This window comes from Triticum urartu, chromosome 2 (assembly GCF_003073215.2).
Source record: "Triticum urartu cultivar G1812 chromosome 2, Tu2.1, whole genome shotgun sequence".
Classification (NCBI taxonomy): domain Eukaryota; kingdom Viridiplantae; phylum Streptophyta; class Magnoliopsida; order Poales; family Poaceae; genus Triticum; species Triticum urartu.
The window spans coordinates 656,854,681-656,873,022 of NC_053023.1; the positions used below are offsets into that span (position 1 = coordinate 656,854,681).

Here is an 18,342-nt window from a genome sequence, read left to right on the forward strand (position 1 = left end):
CTCCTCAGGGACAAGGGTTCACATCCCTGTAATACCACACTCATATAATCCAGTCGACCGCCTCCGGGCACCGAGACGTACGGCTTTTACTTCCACTGTGAAGGGCCTGAACTCGTAAATCTTGTGTGTACAACTTCACCATAGCTGGGATCTTGCCTCCTCATACCTACCCACCATTCTACTGTCAGCCTTAGAACCACGACAGGATATGCAGGTGCAGCCACAAGCTGGTTGGTTTGACTAGGGTAAAAATTCAACGGCATACTATATTGTTGTTGTATAGGAGGTGCCGATGAAATAGGTAAAGTTAGACTAGGGTTTTCAGATACACCAACAGTACCACTAGATGACGCAGGCATATTTTTCTTAGCATAAGTATTTGCCATAAAAGAATTTTACGTCATCACATTACCTTTACTAACAATACTTTCAATCACAGCCACTTGTTCTGGAGAAAAAACTTTACTCACAGTGATTACATCTTGTTTGTCAATTAGGGGAGGAAAATTGACGTCTCCAACCGGAGTGATGTTGCCTTGACGGTCCTTCTTAAAACTTACAAGAAACGCCTCCAAATCCTCCTCGTCGTGCTTCTTCTTGAGCGCTTCAAAAGCCTCTTCATGTTGCTTCTTGCGTGTTTCATAGGCTTGGTGATGTTCCTCCGATAGTTCATCAATACTGGGCTTAATGATGTTATCGGCGTCAACTTCTGAGGGCTTGGGGAGATTAGACATGGTTGATGATGATTCTTGATCTTTCGTCCCCAGCGGAGTCGCCAAAAAGTGTGTTCGCACACGAACACGTCACCGTGTACCTCCAACACCGAGGGTGATGCACCGCAGCTCACGTCGAAGGAGACTCGTCCAAAAGCATGGTACGCAAGCAATCCGGCGGGCGCTTTTGAGGACCCGAAACCCTACGCGCCCGGGAGGGACCCTGTTTGGACGCGCGGCGGCTATGGGCTTCCCTAGGTCGGTTGGCCCGCCCCTAGAGCCTCAAGGATCGCTGCCCTTCAACGAAGAAGGAATGAAGAACGAGAGAGAAAGAACAAAGGAAAGATGTAAAACTAGGGTAAAAAGTAGATTGATTGTTCGATTGTGTGTTGTTATTCAATCGGCCGTCACCTCTTACATATGAGGCGGCTGGACTTTCCGTACAAGAAAAGGACTCAAATCCCGTCCAAAACATCAAAAGCTAACCTAATTCGGACTATGAGGGCCGGAACTTCCGGTCAGCCTAGAACTTCCAGGCTAAAATTACATCAACTAGCCCTCTTGCACAGATCCTATAGGTCGCATATGGCTTCGGATCGTGATGGTCCCAAAAGCAAAGTTGTAGATCTTGCAATGGAGAAAAACTCTTCAGTTGATCACCTTTTCATCCGAGGTCATCTTGAGGTTGGATTCGGGCCCGCAAATTTGCAAATAATATTGAAATTCCAGTTTTTTGGGCGCACCGCGTGCAAAGTTTTTGTTTAGCCCGAAACCTCCCCGGAAATTTTGCCTGGAACTTCCATGGCAGACTTATGCAGCAGACCGTTTTGGCTCTAACTTTTGTATACGAACTCCGATTTAGACGTTTTTTATATATCGATCATTTCGACGAGACGAAGACAATCTGTGTAGAAACATTTTTTTATATGAGGCAATCTTGGGGGCGTAGTCAGCCGAATAGTATTCTGAATACAAAATATGAGTACTTCGAACACAACTTCGACCTTAGAGATATGACCGGATGGCTATGGTCCAAATATCAAAAATTCTCCTTTTGACGATACACAACTTTCTCACTTTGAGCACTTCTCCATTTGAGGCCATCTTAATTAAGTTCTTGGTCATGCCAAAATCCAGTGTCAACAACAGGCAGGGGTTCAACCTCAACGCCCCAAATGATCCACAAATATCAGTGACGTTGTCCTACTGCCGCCGAACGTCTCTGTTTTTATGCCCATCAAATTTGGGAAAAATTCTCATAATCCTTAAATATATCACTATAAATTTAATTATATACACATGCACACATACGAAATGAAGTTAAACTTGATTATATATACATACATACTACTTAGTTCATTGAATCGATTGGCCGTAAAATGGCATGCTGCAAATTTAAGATCAAACTATAGATCGACTTCGATCATCATTGTAGCTCCAAAATGTACCTTAGCTAGCTTATATATCTACACTGCTGCACTACAAATAGCGTTAGGCGCTATAGAGCGCAGAAGGAGACCGCATCAGGCCCGCCCTGCACGTGGTGCTCCTCATTGTCTTCCTCCTCGTTTTCACCAACCGGTCACGCGGCGCCTAGAGTGCCGTTCCGGCTGTGTCGAGGATGGAGGCTGAAATAGCGGCAAGCACTGCTGAATCAACCGCGGCCTGCAAGGGGCCATTCGTATCCGCCTCGAGAGCTGAATGGGCAAAGCCGACCACTTCGAGCATGGTCGACTCCCCCATGTCAAAGCGCGCATATACGAAGCCGACCGTGCCCGCGCCAACTTGGAGTGCGCCATCGCAACCCAACCATCGCCTCCTCCTCATGCACGCATTCCGACACAAGCAGTGGCGAATCTAGCATGACAATGGAGGGTAGGCTCAAAAGATTAAGTTCTTAAGCCTAATTAGCAAATACATTGAAATTGTGGCATGTAAAGTACCTTAATATAATTGTAAGTAGAATGTTTAGCTAAAATATGATTTTTGGAGGTAGGCTTCAGCCTATTGAAGTCTCTCTAGTAGAATCGCCACTGGACACAAGGTAGGGCACCAATGGAGCGGAAGCACGTGAGGGGCTGCGGGGCTGGCCGGCTCACCAACCGCAGATCTTGCCTTCGAGACATCCTTTAAGTGATCGCGCAAGGATCGGGGGCAGCTAGTGGGTAGAGCGCGAGCTTGAGGTTAAGGCGGCCCCGACCTTGAGCTGGCTCCTCACCTTTGGGTGGAGAACGGGAAGGCGACTGGAAGATCCGGACCCGTCGGCGCCCTGTGATGGTACGCGGCCATCGGCGGAGTTGCCGACGCCTCGAGATGCCGGTAACCGGCAGAGCCAGGCCTTGCGCATCTAAGCGATGTGATGGTCACGGCCATTGTTCGAGCGACCTACCATGGCAGGGGTGCACGCCGTGTTGGTATTGATCTAAGGCCCAATGGGCTGGAAAAAAACTGAAGGATAAGTTAACGTGAAGGAAGAGAGTAACGAACGAACGTTCGTGCCTCTTGACCCCAACTTACGCGTCTTGGGCGGGGCCAACTATGATTTTGGTCCCCTGCCGCCAACACATATATAAAAGATGGGGAAGTAGCCGACACCTACGAGAGACTATTTCACGTAAGGTTTACTCATGTTCTCCACATCCCTAAAACCCTAACCAATCCGGGGACCGTTGCAGCGACGGGAAGATCATCTCCTAGCTCTGCCCCTATGCCAGGGCAGTGCCGGTGGCGCGCGGAGAGACGACACTGTCTGCTACGACCATCTACCCCGAGCCTATATCGAGCAGGCACGGGACATCACGTCGACTATACCAATGCATGGCTGCTTGCTTCTATTGGTGGTAAGATCCTAACCATCTCTCTGTTCATATGCAATTTGGTGATCTGATGACTAGGCATAAGATCCAATCATGACAATCCTACTGGATTATTTCTAATATGTCGACGACGGACGATTGCTCGGATTTGGGGCGTTTGCGGGCGGTGGGAGGGGAGCAGCAGTGTGTGTGTGTGTGTGTGAGTGTGTGTGTGAGGGAGGGAGGGAGGGCAGAGCGGGGGGTTGACTATTTAATTATGTGGGGAGGGGTTTCTGACGACATGGGCCGACATGGCAGTGAGAGGCGTGGAAGGCGAGGGTCACGCAACAATGGGGATCGTCTGATGCCTTCTAGATACTGCCAACATGGTGCCGTTCAGCAGTGGCAGCACTGACACACTAGCGGTGTTGGGCTTTCACACCACGCCACTAAATCACACCAATCTACAAATGTTCTAGTCATTTTCTAGAGTTTTGTTAAGACCTTTATCTTAAGTTCCTACATTCCATTTGCTCTCCCGGCTAACATAAATAGGCTCTGAAGGATTCGCATGAATCATCAGTGGCTCCTCGTTCTTCAAAGTGTGAATAAATTCAAGTTGTTCCTTGTTAATTAATCAAGTTTAGAAGAACCAGGAGTCTCTAAGGCAATCTCAGCCGGCGTATCGCTTCAGGTTGCGTCCGTTGGACCGGTATGAATCTAACACTGACGCTCTGGACAGGCCCTTGAGCGGCATGAATGCACGGCAATTGCTTCACGCGGGAGAGGAGCAAGAGAAATTTCCGGTTGAGGGTCAGCGTTGGAGGTGGTAGATTGCATTGTAGCCTTCCCAAATTTAAGTATCTTGAGCATCAACATTCCTCGTACGGGCGCTCCACGGATTCACCACAACGGAGAGCACCGTGGTACACCACATGCCTTTTGAAAACTTTTCTCTGCGACGGCAACCCGTAAATTTGCTCCCGTGTCCGTTCGCGGACAGGAGGAACCAGTCCGCGGACACGGATGCTGGAGGACGCCATCCAACCGTAACATGTATATGTTCGCCAGTATATTTAAATTCAAATATACTCCGATCCACAAAACACGTCGGATCACATGAGCGCCGGATCGCATGCCCGATCACAACCAAAAAAAAGGCAAATACGCTTAGTTTTACATGCCCGAATTCAAAAGAACATCAGTCTGCGGTCCGTGCATTTCTGCCCTGTCGGACCGGCAATCCCAGGCAGCTAATCCCCGATCAAGGAGGTGCTGTCACCGTCATGTAGGCAGCCTCCGCGTCCGCATCCACCTCCGTTGCATCCTCATAGTCCGCCGCCGCCAACGCATCTTTCTGCAGCTGCAACATCTGGTAGCGGATGGCTTGCATGATCATTCTTGCATTAGCATCCAAAGAGACGACATTCAAGGTCAACATGTTGGTGTCCTCCGCGTTGACGGCGATCTTCATCCTCTTTTCCTCGAGTGTGGAATGCTACAAAAGCGCGGGCTCCGCCTTCCTTTTGAGTGGGCCAGGGGGTAGAGAGCGACATTTCTTGTGTCCGGAGTCCCGTAAAACCCCCCAAGTTTGTCTCCGGTTTATAGAAAAAATCACGTCCAAACCCCACCGCCGACCGATACAGAACCGTGTTGTATGGCTTTCCATGGTCCAGACGGTTGTGGGAGATTTACAGGTCAGTGTTGGAGATGTCCTGGCCTCTCCTTCCTTGATAAGATAGAATGCATTCAAAAGACACATTTGCCAATGGTTGATGCTCCTTTTTTTTATCGCATGCAGCAGTCGCGACATCCGGTTGACAAAAACACTGATTGACATATACCTAACCAATGAGAAATAAGGGAAGCAACTCAACCGGACGTCGCCAAAAACACTGATTGACATACCTAAACCCTAGCCAAAAACGACGTCCTTTTTTTATCTACTCAATGAGAAATACCTAGCCAAAAACACTGATTGACATACCTAACGTTGGAATGCCCTGTCGCCACATGTAGTTTGAATATAACATGTATATCACCGGAGGAAAGAAAACATAAAGATGCTTTGCAAGTTTGCATTGATTTTTTGCCTGTTCCACTCTAACAGTATAGTACAGTACAAGTGTGTGTATCATAACTATTTTGCCGTAGTTGAGAGGCGTCAAATACATTGTTCTTGTTCAGTGGCGCCCCTTCACCACCCGGATGAGTTGCTTCCCTTATTCCGATGGTGCTATATAAACCCTTCGGCAACGGCAGCCTGTACAGCATCACTTGATCGATCAGTCCGTGCATGCATCTTTTACCCCATGTCGGACAGTAAAGTAATCGGGAGCCGTTCCTTGCCGCCGGCAAATCGCCGGCAGGCGGGTGGTCGTCCTCGTCGAGCCTTCCTCCTCCCGGCTGCTCCCCGGTTGGTGGCAAAGCCTCGCTCGCACCGGCATAGAAGTAGCCCGCTTGACCTTCGATCCGGCTGCTTCCCCCTCCACGCATCATCCAGGCTTCCTTCCACTGAAGCACGCCGCCTCGAATTCCTCTCTCGTACTCGACCTCCACTTCACGGGATCGAGCGGACAGGCCCGACGATTCACTCTTGTTTTGGTAAGATTCCCTGCTCTGGTTTTTTTAAAATTATTATTAGGGTTTTACCTGCACGATTGCACCGGCTCGTTGAGACCACGACAGACTGCTTGACACATTTGTTGTCGTCTGGTCGCTTTGGACGCTTGTACTTCTCGTCTTTGTTTACTGTCTTTCATACTTTTTTAGCGACAAGTAATTTGGAACGTAGAGAGTATATTTCTTAGAATACTTCAATCAAATTCCTCACTTTCTCCTATGTTTGGATACTTTATTATTTGATTGAATTGTTCGACACCTTTTAAAATTTAAACCCAGCCCATATGAAGCCTGGGGGATTTAGCAATAATGTTACATCTATAAAGGTTTACTTAAATTTTTTACATACAAACTGATGTGGAGAATTGTAATTGGTAATAGAGGAACCAATAGCGGGCTCATCCAGTTAAATTCGGGAGGAGAGAGAATTAATTTGAAAGGTTAAGTAAATCTATAGTAGATTTTTATTAAGGACTAGGCTCGGTGCATAACTGAGATTAAAAATCCTAGTACTCATACTTAAAAGGCCGTATGCATCCTTAGTTGGTGCAGAAGTCGGGGAAGTGAAATTCTCCCTCAATTTTTAAGACACCCAAGGACACGTGGGTAGGGAATCCACCTTCCCTCGTACGCTCCAGCCCCCCGCGTCGCTCCCGCTCGGTCGACCTAGGCGGGTCTCCAGTCCTAGCCGTCCCCGCTCCCGAATCCACCTTCCCTCAGCCCGCCACCACCGGAGGACACCGCCGGGATGCGCCCGGGGGTCGACGGCCATGGCGGGGATCTTCCTCTCTCCCACGTCTTACGGGTGGTGTGGAGCCCTTGTGCGTGCGGAGGCGCGACAGATCTAGCGGCGACGGCGATGGCCGCGGTGGTGGTGGCGGTGGCTGGCCTTGTCGTGGGCAACGGCGACTACGGCGTGTCGGGCAATAGCGACTTATGCCGTGGCAGCGCGTCATCCGGCTTCAAATCGACAGCGGCGTGAAGGGCCTGGTGAGCGGTTTGGCAGCACCCTTCGGTCAGATCTGACCTGGCCGGTGCAGCCAGCGATGGTGGTCATCTCTTCCTTCAGAAGTGGTCGGCCTGAGACTGGGTGTTTGGATCTCCAAATCCGTCATCTAGTACTGGCTGCGAGTCAGGGAGACATAGTTGCCTGTGAAAACCGAGCCGACGGCGGGCGATGGCGGTGTTCTGCGTCATTACCTTGATGAAGGCATCATCGTGTGACTACTGGCGACCCACTCGTACTGCTCTGGGGGAAACCCTAGGATCTGGTCTTCCAGATCGGACGATGGCGGCACTGCGGTGTCATTTCTCTCTTAGGAGCATCGTTTGTGGAGCAGCGCTGGAAGTCCAAGGCAGGAGGTGGAGGGGCTTCGTCTTGCACAGACCTTTGGTGAAGATGTCAAGTCATGCCTGACCGACAGGTGCTACGCTTTATCATGCCTGATCGGAAGGTGCTACGCACGACAGATCTTCCGGAGACTTCAAGCTGTGCCGGCTGGTGGTACTTGGCGGCATGGTGCTGAGGTGTACCGGTGGCGACGGCTCAGCAGTTCACGCGCAGGGAGGTGGTGCCGTTGGGCGCCGTGGTGGCATCGACGGCAGCTAGATCGAGCAAGGTTGATGCGCCAGTACAGCTTTGAAGATCGAGTGGTGGCAGTTGGCACGGTGTGTGCCCCATACCCGACAAGTGGCTTGGTTGAGGCCTTAGGTCTTAGATGTTAGGCTTGGCTGCGAGGTTTGTGGTATTAGGACCGGACTATCAGCATCCCTTTATCAACTGGATAGGAGTAGCGATAGATGTTGCCTGGACGGTGGCTTCAGACTTACTGTTGTATTTTTTTAAAGTCTTTTGTGAATAATTAATTAGCTGGGGGTCTTCCTCCTTTTTTAAAAAAATTCTTTCCATGTCTACCATTATTGCTTCGTGCCGCGAGGCTGCTCCGAGCACCGAGCTGGCCGGTGGCCGCCGCATCGCCTCGCCTCCTCGCTCCTTCCCTACCCCGCCACCACACTACTAATCCGCGACCTGCTCCTGCTCCTGCTCCGTGCCCGACGCGGCTCCCCTGTGGCCTCGTCCTCCTCCCAGATTGGTGCGCGATCACGAAACGAGCATGGAGAGCAGCCTCACTGGGCGTGGCGGCGGCGGCGCTGCTCAGCGTTGCGCTGGCCGTGTTTTTCGATGGTTGCGCACAGTGTGCAGTGCTGCGTGCGTGACGACCAGCAGCTTAGGCTCAAGCCGGCCAGCTTCATGCTCCTGTACGTTTGCTCGTGCTCGTGTGCGTCCACGCGAGGTCGCCGCCAGACGGGCGTGATGTGTGTGTATTGCTGCCGGCATGAGCTCGCGCCAGCCTGGCTGCGGGCCGGGGCTGCTCCGACACCCGCGCCATCGGCTCTTGCCAAATAGCCAACTCCTCTTTCTTGTTGATACATCTTGTGCCCCCCGCGTCGCCCCCGCTTGGGCGACTCGGGCGGGGATGAAACCCTAGCCCCCGGAGGGGTAAACCCTATATGACGCATTATGTTTCTTTTTCTATTTGACATAAATTCAAAATTTTGAGGATTTTCAAATTTTGTTCAGGATTTCAAAAAAATTCATATTTTCAGAAAAAATAATTGTTTTGAAAAATGTTCACATTTCAAAAAAAAATTCAGAATTTCAAATTTTGTATTTATTTGTTCATAAATATTCAGAATTTCAAGATATGTTCAGATTTTCAAAATTGTGTGCATGTTTCGGAACTTGGTTCCATTTTTCAAAAAAACACATGTATCAAAACATGTTTGCGTTTTTTTAAAAAGTTTGCAATTTAAAAAAAGTTCATAAATTTGCTTTTTCAAAAAATGTTCCCTTTCTCCAAAATTGTTCATAGATCCAAAAAATATTATTATTTTCACATTTTATTCAGAGTTACAAAAACTTTCCATTTTACAAAAAATATTCACCTTTCCAAAATATGCTAATTTTCTTTAAACAAATTCCTGTGTTTCAAAAATTGTTCAAACTTGTCAAAAAAATTCGTGTTTCCAAATTTTGTTCAAAATTACAAAAAAACTGAATAAAATTAACAAATTTTCTCACAACTTGAAAAATGTGTGAAATTTTCAAAAAATGTTTTGCACTTTTGAAAAATTGTTCAGAATTTAACAAAATGTTCCTGTTACCAAATTTTGTTCTCAAAATTCAAAAAAATTCGGGGTTTTTACCAAATTTAACTCAATGTTCATGTTTTTTTCAGAAAGTATTTTCGAGTTGTTCAAACAATTGTCAGATTTTTAAACATTACTCGCGTTCAAAAATTTCCAGGAAAAGATAAAAAACAAAAAAAAACTCCCTGATTCTGCGTTTTATTGTGTTCTTAATGTTACGAACTCCAGTTTCGTCGTGAACGTGTGTCAGGTCGACTGGTTTGCATACTTTTATTGCGATCATAAGGTGTATATAGTTCGATTCCCAGCTGGGACGTGTTTTTTCTCTTTTTAGACATTCAAATTATTGTGGTACAGTACAAACGGGATCGCTACACCATGGGCCAGCCCAGTCGGGCGTCACTGCGTGCGTCGAGTCGCTATTTGAAGTCATTGCCGGTCTTGGCAACAAGCCGAGATGGTTTGGCATTTGCAGTTACCTTCTTGGCGTCACTGCGTGCGTTCTTTTGTGCAGTTACCTTCTTGAAGTCAAGTCGAGCGGTGTCGCGTATTCATGGAAATATCTGAAAAATGGGAAAGACTGTTTGGAGGGCATGGTTGTTTACTCGGATAAATGTTGTTTGAAAGAGACTCTATCTTTTTTTAAGGGAATGCCGAATTTGAAGGGAATGCCATCATAGCTAGCTTTATTAAAATTGTGCTTGGAGATACTCTATTTTTTTAAGGGAATGCCATCATAGCTAGCTTTATTAAAATTGTGATTGGAGATACTCTATTTTTTTAAGGGAATGCCATCATAGCTAGCTTTATTAAAATTAAAACACAGTTACATCGTCTACGAGCTTACTGACAACAATGTCAAGGGGGTCGTTTAACCAATTAAAAGAAGACTTATTACAATAGCTATGATTTGCTAGCACATGAGCCACTTGATTAAAAGAGCGAAGACAATACTTGAAAGTGACCTTCCCGATCATAGTACCTATATCCACATACTCTGCAAATAAAGTTGTTGCTTCATCCCACCATCTTGTGTGACCAGTACAAAAGTTAATGACTTCGAGTGAATCTGATTCCACCATCTTGAAAGTTTTTTGGCTTTATTAATTTACCAAAAAATAATTGAAACAACTTTGATTTTCTTAGAATTGGTTTTGCCAGGCTCAAATTCGAAGGCCTTGCCTAAAAGCCTGATGACGGGCTAGGCTTGGGCCTCATTCCATGACCCGGCCCAAAAGCCTGGAAAAAGCATGTGAAACATGTGTTTTGTGGACATTATATGAAAAATAGGCATAATATTGCATCGTTTAATCCTGAAATAGGGTATGTATTAACTCCAAATGCAAAATTAGCCATTTTCATGGCTTGAGCATGCATAGTGAGGTCGGTGTTCGTAATGCCCGACCTAAAACCCGCCCTGGTTGGGATAAAGCCCATGTCTTGGACTATAGCAGGTTGGTTATATTCCTTGGCAATTTTATACCATTCAGAGTTTTTTTAAGGGAATACCATTTGGCGAAGTTTATTCAAATCAATGGTTTCATTGTTTATTGTATATGGTAAAATAAAGATAGGGGGTCATCATCCCAGAACAAACTAGACTTTGAGTCATGAGTATGCATAGCTAGTTTTTATGCGAGTACGTTTGCATCCCGTAGACAATGTTTCAAAGTCGCCGAACCAATTCTATGTGCCTTATGGAAACAATCAACAAGGATACCCATATAAGGACTTCAAATCTCATTTAACACCATTGCATGCATCAATAAGTTCTAGCGAACCCAATTCAACTATCATCGTAGAACATTCCAGGTTTTCAAGCATCTCAAAACCTCTCTATAACGCCATTTCCTTGACTATGGTGGCAAGTTTGTAGCTGAGATTATATTTCACTTTAGAACTCTAAACTTCCCTTTGGCCTTGAGTTGGATTGTGATCATCCACCTTTCCAACACAAAGTTTTGTCTCCTTTTTTTGGCTAACTACATTTTCATCATTCTGGGGTTATATTACCAAAGCAGACTATAAAATAAAATCATCACAACAAAGTGTGGGAGCCGTGAACTCAGACTTAGCCCCCATGCAAAAACATTTGAAAAATGACACCCAAAACTAGTAATGCAAAATAATTTATCCCTCAAGGCCAAGTCATACACAACTTTGTGTGTCGCGGCCTGATTATGTCCTTATTGATATCAAGTGGCTGGTACTTACCACCACACCTCTACCGAATCACAAATTATATGTCTTCATGAATATATTCTGAAGACTATTGTTAAAAGTTCCTCTTAGTACATTGCACATTCAAGTTGACCCTTTGACTCCCGCCAAGTCTGTGATGGCGATGTTAACCTGACCATCGCCCTATGCTAGAAAGTCGGTGGTGGCATGGTCGAAGTAAAAGGTTGGAGACCACTCTTTCATTGGTCATTTCCTTAGCTAGATAGTAGAAAATTTGAAGCTCAATTTGGAGTTGAAGTTACCAAAATGTCAAGAGAGTGCAATAAAGCCAACAAGGTAGTTTGGTGGTTAGACACCCTCTCATGCATTTGGAGTTCTTTACGAATTATTGGACGATCAATTGATAAACAAATCTCGCTCATCCTTGCCAAAAATGTGCCATGGGATGATGCATGAGGAGAGTGATAAGATGAACAAGATTGTATAAAGTAAGTGAAGGAGTTGCGAAGAAACAATCTGGGGCGGTGGGCACTCATTGATCTTTTTTTGCGAAAAGATCAGATCCATTATAAAGATTCACTGGAAGTACAAAACACCTCAAATATTCACCAACTAGTGCTAGATACATCTATTTGAGGGACAAGCTGTTTCGAACGGAGGGAGTACTAAATTTTCCTCCACTTGCCATGCACCTAAATGGGCCTTAGAGATTAACCATGGATTATTGTCTTATATGGGCCTAAGTCCATCTATAATCCAACACATTTCCCTCTCTATATCCATCTTTGTAATAGAGCCAGGTGTCTTAGTCATGTCATTTACCTACAATGTAGGAACTCTGGGTTTGGGGGGGGGGGTGGGAGGGCAGCAATGGTGGCATCATATGTGATGTAAATGTATATACATGACTGATGCACAAGTTGATTCATGACACACATGTGTTTTCTTCAAACAGCTACTACAGAGACTATGTTTCTAGGGGAAAATACAAGCCTCCAAAACGCGGTATGGACATCATTGTTGATCCTTGTTTTAATTACATGTTTGAGCCATCTCTCAGTTCATTCTTATCTCCACTAAATATTATGTTGCTTATATATAAACTAGGAACGGTTAGCTAGAATAAGGAAGCAGCTCCTAAGACCTGAATTGTACCCATCATCATACGACACCGCCTGGGTGGCTATGGTGCCCTTGTCATGTTCCCCGCATATTCCATGCTTCCCTCAATGTGTTGAATGGATACTACAAAACCAGCAAAGAAATGGATCTTGGGGTCAGAGTCAAATAGACTCCTCAGTTGACAAGGACATCCTCTCATCAACATTGGCTTGTGTACTTGCACTTAAGAGATGGAATGTTGGTAGTAAGCATATCCAGAGAGGTATGAACAAAGACGATTTAGTTGTTGTCGTTTCAGGTTTTGAATTGATGTGATGAAAATGTTTCTAACAGGTTTGTGTTTTATTGGAAAGTATTTCTCCATTGTAATGGATGAGCATACTACTGCTCCTATAGGCTTCAATGTCATTTTTGCTGGTATGCTTAGCCTTGCCATTGGGATGGGTTTGGAATTTCCAGTTCCACAAACTCATGTTCATGGGATTCTTCACCTCCGGGAGAAGGAACTAAAAAGGTTTGGGATTGACAATTTTGGCATGAAAATTGTGTTATCTTTCACTTTTTTGGATGTGTTTGTACTTTAACAACACCTGGTTCTTGAATTTTGTTTCCATTGACTACTTATGTTAACGGAATTTTACTATCTGGTTTTTCTTACTTTCCCTTTTGAAAGATGAAACTCATTAAGAAGTTTATATTTTTTTTTCAAAGTTTTGCTAAGAACCACTCTTTGAAAGGGATAACATCGTTAGATGTGATTCATATTCGTCTTGTCCATAGTGATGAATCATCAATCAGAATTTGAGTATGCCATGTATATATTGACATAATTCAGAGTTGCTGAGGATAAATCTTATGGAAAAGAAGCGTATATGGCTTATATTTGTGAAGGGCTAGGAAACATGTTGGACTGGTATAAAGTTATGAAGTTCCAGAGGAAGAACGGGTCGTTGTTCAACTCTCCTTCAGCAACTGCTGCTGCTTTAATCCACAATTATGATGACAATGCCCTCAAGTACCTAAATTCTCTTGTGACTAAATTTGGTAGTTCAGGTGGGTCTTCCTACTGTTTCTTGCCAAGAATTTGCAAGGATGCACCATGTTCTCAAATCTAATGACATTAGACTCTTGCAGTACCAACTGTATATCCAATAAATATATATTGTCAGCTTTCAATGGTGGATTCTCTTGAAAAGGTCGGGATATCTCAGCATTTTCTTAATGAGATAAAGGGCATCCTTGATGTAACATACAGGTAATTGATGACAAAGGATATTTATACTTCATAGATTGTAAACTTAACATATCCCCTTTTTAGTTTGTGGTTATAGAGAGATGAGGAAATCATGTTGGATGTAGAAACATGCGCACTATCGTTTCGTCTTTTACGGATGAACGGATATGGTGTTTCCTCTGGTACTTCCTTGGACAGAAATTCCCTATCTTATTAGTATTATCTTGCTCTTTATATTTTTCTACCAATTACACGTGGGCAAGACACGTCTTGGGTAACATAAATTGAATAAGCAAATAAATATTTATTTAAAATTTCCCGTAGCATGCATATCTCCAAGAATGAAGACATGACCCTATTTTGTTAAAAGTAGCTTTTAACAAAATTATTTGATCAAGAGAAGGTAGTGTAGACAAAACGAAATTAGTATTGTTCTATTAGAGGCAAGAAGTACAATTATGAGGCTATTGACGGAACAAAAGAGGGATTACTATTTGTCCAAAGACATTGGATGCAGAATTCTGGATTAGATTAAATACCCGAACAGCATAGATCAGAAGTATCGCATCCAGCTCGTGCCTTTTCTATTATATTGTTATATTTGACCCAATAATTACTATTTGACGCAGATGAGTTGTCTCATGTTTATGAAGCGTCCACATTCCATAATTCACTTCAAGGATATTTAAGTGATACAAAATCTATAATGGAACTATACAAGGCCTCAAAAGTGACTATATCAGAAAATGATTTGGCACTAGATAACACAAGCCACTGGTCAGGCGGCTTATTGACAGAAAAGATGCTCTCTGATGGGGTGCAAACAAGGCCAATCTATGGAGAGGTGCTTGCATGAAATTAAAAGTTCGGAAAATAAATTGATCCATTACTTTGTTGGGGGTACAACTTATGCCCATTAATGCCCTTTCATAATTTTAGGTGGGATATGCTCTCAAATTCCCCTTTTATGCCACAATGGAACGTTTAGACCACAAGAGGAACATTGAGCACTTTGATATTAGAGGTTCTCGGATGTTAAAGACAGAATACATGTAAGTATCTCATTTCTCAAAAATAATACTAGCATGTCTAGTGATATATCATAATAGGAGTTAAAACTTTTTGGGGGGGGGGGGTTGAATCAGGAAATGTCGGGTCAACCAAGATGTACTTTCTTTGGCGGTTGAAGATTTCACTCTATCTCAATCTATTTACCAGGATGAACTCTGTCGTCTTAGAAGGTATTCGGAAAGTTATGCTTACTTTTCTTATTAACTTCCTTTGTTAAAAAAATTGCAAAATTTTGTTGCAACAGGTGGGCGAAGGAGAACAAGCTGGACAAGCTACAGTTTGTACGACAGAAACTGACGTATTGTTACCTCGCAGCAGCTGCTACCTTATGCCTTCCTGAACTGTCTGATGCTCGCATTTCATGGGCCAAAAATTCCGTACTCGCAACTACTGCTGATGACTTCTTCGATGTTGTGGGGTCGAAGGAAGAGTTGGAAAATCTTGTAGGACTAGTTGAGAAGTATGATTCTTTTGACTTCACATCTTTGTCTCTGTTCTTTCTTTGTTGGCACCGCGGATTGTGGGTGTGTGTCTACATTCTCCATCTTATATAGGTCTAGCATGGAGGGAAGTCATTCCTCAAACCTTTCATAGAGAACTGAGAGATGCTCGAGTAGCTAGAACGCTAGGGGTGTGTGTGTGTGCGCGCGCATCTCCCTGGTTGGCCCTTCGTTTCTTAAGTAGTGCTAATGCATCATGCATATCTGACATGTCATGTTTTTTCTGATTTCCTAATTTTTGTCTTAGGTGGGATGAGCACGCCAAAGATGAGTTCTACTCTGAGCAAGTGAAAATATTATTTTGTGCTATCTATACTGAACCAACTTGGAGCATTGGCTTTTGCAGTCCAAAACCGTGACGTTAAAAAGCACATGATAGAATTAGTGAGTTTCATGCGCATCACCTGCTTTTAAAGTCCATTTGTGTTCGGCGTTGACATTTGGTTTTCATCTGCAGTGGGTACAACTACTAAGGTCTATGATGACCGAGGCAGAATGGCGGATGACACAATATGTGCCAACTATTGGAGAATATGTGGAAAATGCAGTTGTGTCATTCGCACTGGGGCCCATTGTGCTCATAACAATGTATTTCGTTGGGCAAAAAGTCTTTGGGAGTGTTGTCAAAGATGAAGAGTACACCACATTATTCAGGCTAATGAGCAAATGTGGTCGTCTCCTCAATGACATCCAAGGCTTTGAGGTATTCGGTCCCTTTTATGGCTAAAAGTGTGTGTCTAATAAGATTTAGTATAGCTGTGTAAGCATATTACTATTTGATTTTTCATTGATGTGGCTACACATATCCCTACATGCAAATTCATCAATCTTAGCATATAAAAATATTTTTTTAGATTAGAGGCACCATAATACTCTTAGTATATACAAATCTTGACAAAAAATTAAATGTTTAGTCATTCATAATACTATTATAAGGACAACTTTGATTAGTGTGATCGCAAAAACACATGAACAGAAAAAACGCTTGCAGTATAGGATTGAAAGGGTGTTTGATTTCCAAGAGGTTGGGGTGGATGAAAACATTTTTGACGAAATCTAATTCAAATAAATCATGAGGGAAAATTTGATACAGTTTGTAATCCTACGAATCGAACAACACACGTAGGAAAAAAATCCTTAGAATCAGAATCCTCCAAAACTCCTTTAAGAATCTGGAATAAAAAAAGGGCTAATAGTTTAGAACAATGTAATCTCAAGTTCCCTCTGAGAATTTACAAGTTTACTCATCGTTTTTGCGTAGTTTATCCTTCTAAATTGTAATCGTGTTGTTCTGACAGATATTTGATATATTGTTGCAGAGGGAGAGCAGTGAGGGAAAACTAGATAGTGTTTCACTGCTTGTTCTACATGGTGATGGTTCTATATCCATAGAAGCGGCTAAAGAGTCGATAATAAGATCCATAGCCTCATGTAGAAAAGACTTGCTAAGGTTGGTCCTTAAGGAAGAGAGTGTTGTTCCCAGGCCATGCAGGGAGCTGTTCTGGAAGATGTGCAAGACATGCCACATGTTCTTCTCTCACACCGACGCATTTACCTCCCCAAGCGAGATGGTCGGCGCAGTGAATGCAGTAATCAGCGAGCCCCTCAATCTCCAGATTAGCAATACATCTTTGCCTGTGCATTCAGAAAGATAAAGATTGTGAGCATTTCACCATGTTCATATTGTTCAACTGGTAAGGTGCTCTCTTAAATAATAGAACTCGGATGCAGTAGCTGTTGCAGTAGAAACAATACCAGTTGGTGTTTAACAGCTTTGATGTGAAGCTTAATCTTGAAGGAAGATCGGTCTCTGGCACTACAGTTTTTTTTTTTACTATTTCACGTGTAAAGTTGGTGTCTGTCTCAGCGTTGTACTTGTTGGTGGTGCATTTTCCCATCATGATGCAAATATATGCTGGTTCCATGGTCTAGAAAATAGTAGGATCCATCTGCATGGATCTTGCACGCTCCTTGATTCACTAATACTTTTTTTTCAGTAAGGACGTCCGATCCGATCCGGTCCATATCTAGCAAAGGCAGGACCGCAGGAGCAGCACATTGTTCATCTTTCTATAATGTAAACTGTGTAGCGTTGATGCAAATTACGACATAAGGTATCTGAACTTGAAACTTCTCGATCCCAGGCATCAAACAAATTCATGATGCTACTCTTTCTATCCTCTTAGGGAAATAAAATGCATAAAACCGTCATTTTCACGTCATAACTCTCAGAAAACCATCATTTTACAAAAGATGACACTTTGCACCCAACTAAAAAAATTTGACAATGACAAAAAACACTGATGAAAAGTGCTAAGCATTTGGCTGACGTCACTAATCGGCTGGATCCACCGGAAAGGTTGAGTTGGAAAAAAACTGACATGTAGGCACGTTTGCCTTGTCTTCTTCCTCCCGAGCAGAGCCAGGGGCTAGATCCCCTACTCACACACGAGCCCCTCTACCGAGGCTGACTGCACCGCCGCCTTAGAGCATCTCCACTAACCTCTCCAGGACATCTTTTTAGGCTCGGTTTTAGGCTCGGACGGCACTTTTTGCCTAAAAACAACCCAGCCACGTCCCCAACGCCTCAGGATGTCAAAATAGTGTCGGCAAACTCAGGCGAAACCCGGCGCGCTGAGTCTCTTGGGGGCGCCGGCGAAAGTTTCAGCGAATCGTGTCTCACCACATATCCTTTTTCTTGGCCCACTTAATCATTCTTCTCACAAATTTTTGCTTGGGATGGAATGTAACTGGGAAGATATTCTCTTTATTTCGCCAGATAACTCCAAGACACCAACTTTTTTGGTTGGGTGATGTTCTCGGGGTGTCAACGGCTGGAGATGCTCTTACGACCTCCTCCTTCCTCTGGTCGTAGCTGAGCCCTGCCGGCAACCAGCAGCAGCTCCCTGCCGTCCTTCTCCTTCCTCCTATCCGCCTCTCGCGCACCCAACTCC

At 44.3% G+C, this 18,342-nt stretch overlaps 1 long non-coding RNA gene and 1 pseudogene across 1 annotated transcript; both read left to right on the top strand.

The window, feature by feature from the left end:
• The first annotated feature begins 5,802 nt into the window (after nt 1-5,802).
• Nucleotides 5,803-14,018, top strand: LOC125539494. The gene is made up of 3 exons (XR_007296890.1): nt 5,803-6,112; nt 12,417-13,636; nt 13,718-14,018. It is a non-coding gene; the product is annotated as an uncharacterized LOC125539494 (long non-coding RNA).
• A 282-nt stretch (nt 14,019-14,300) lies between these two features.
• On the top strand, nt 14,301-17,297 carry LOC125533909 (annotated as a pseudogene).
• The last annotated feature ends 1,045 nt before the right edge of the window (nt 17,298-18,342 follow it).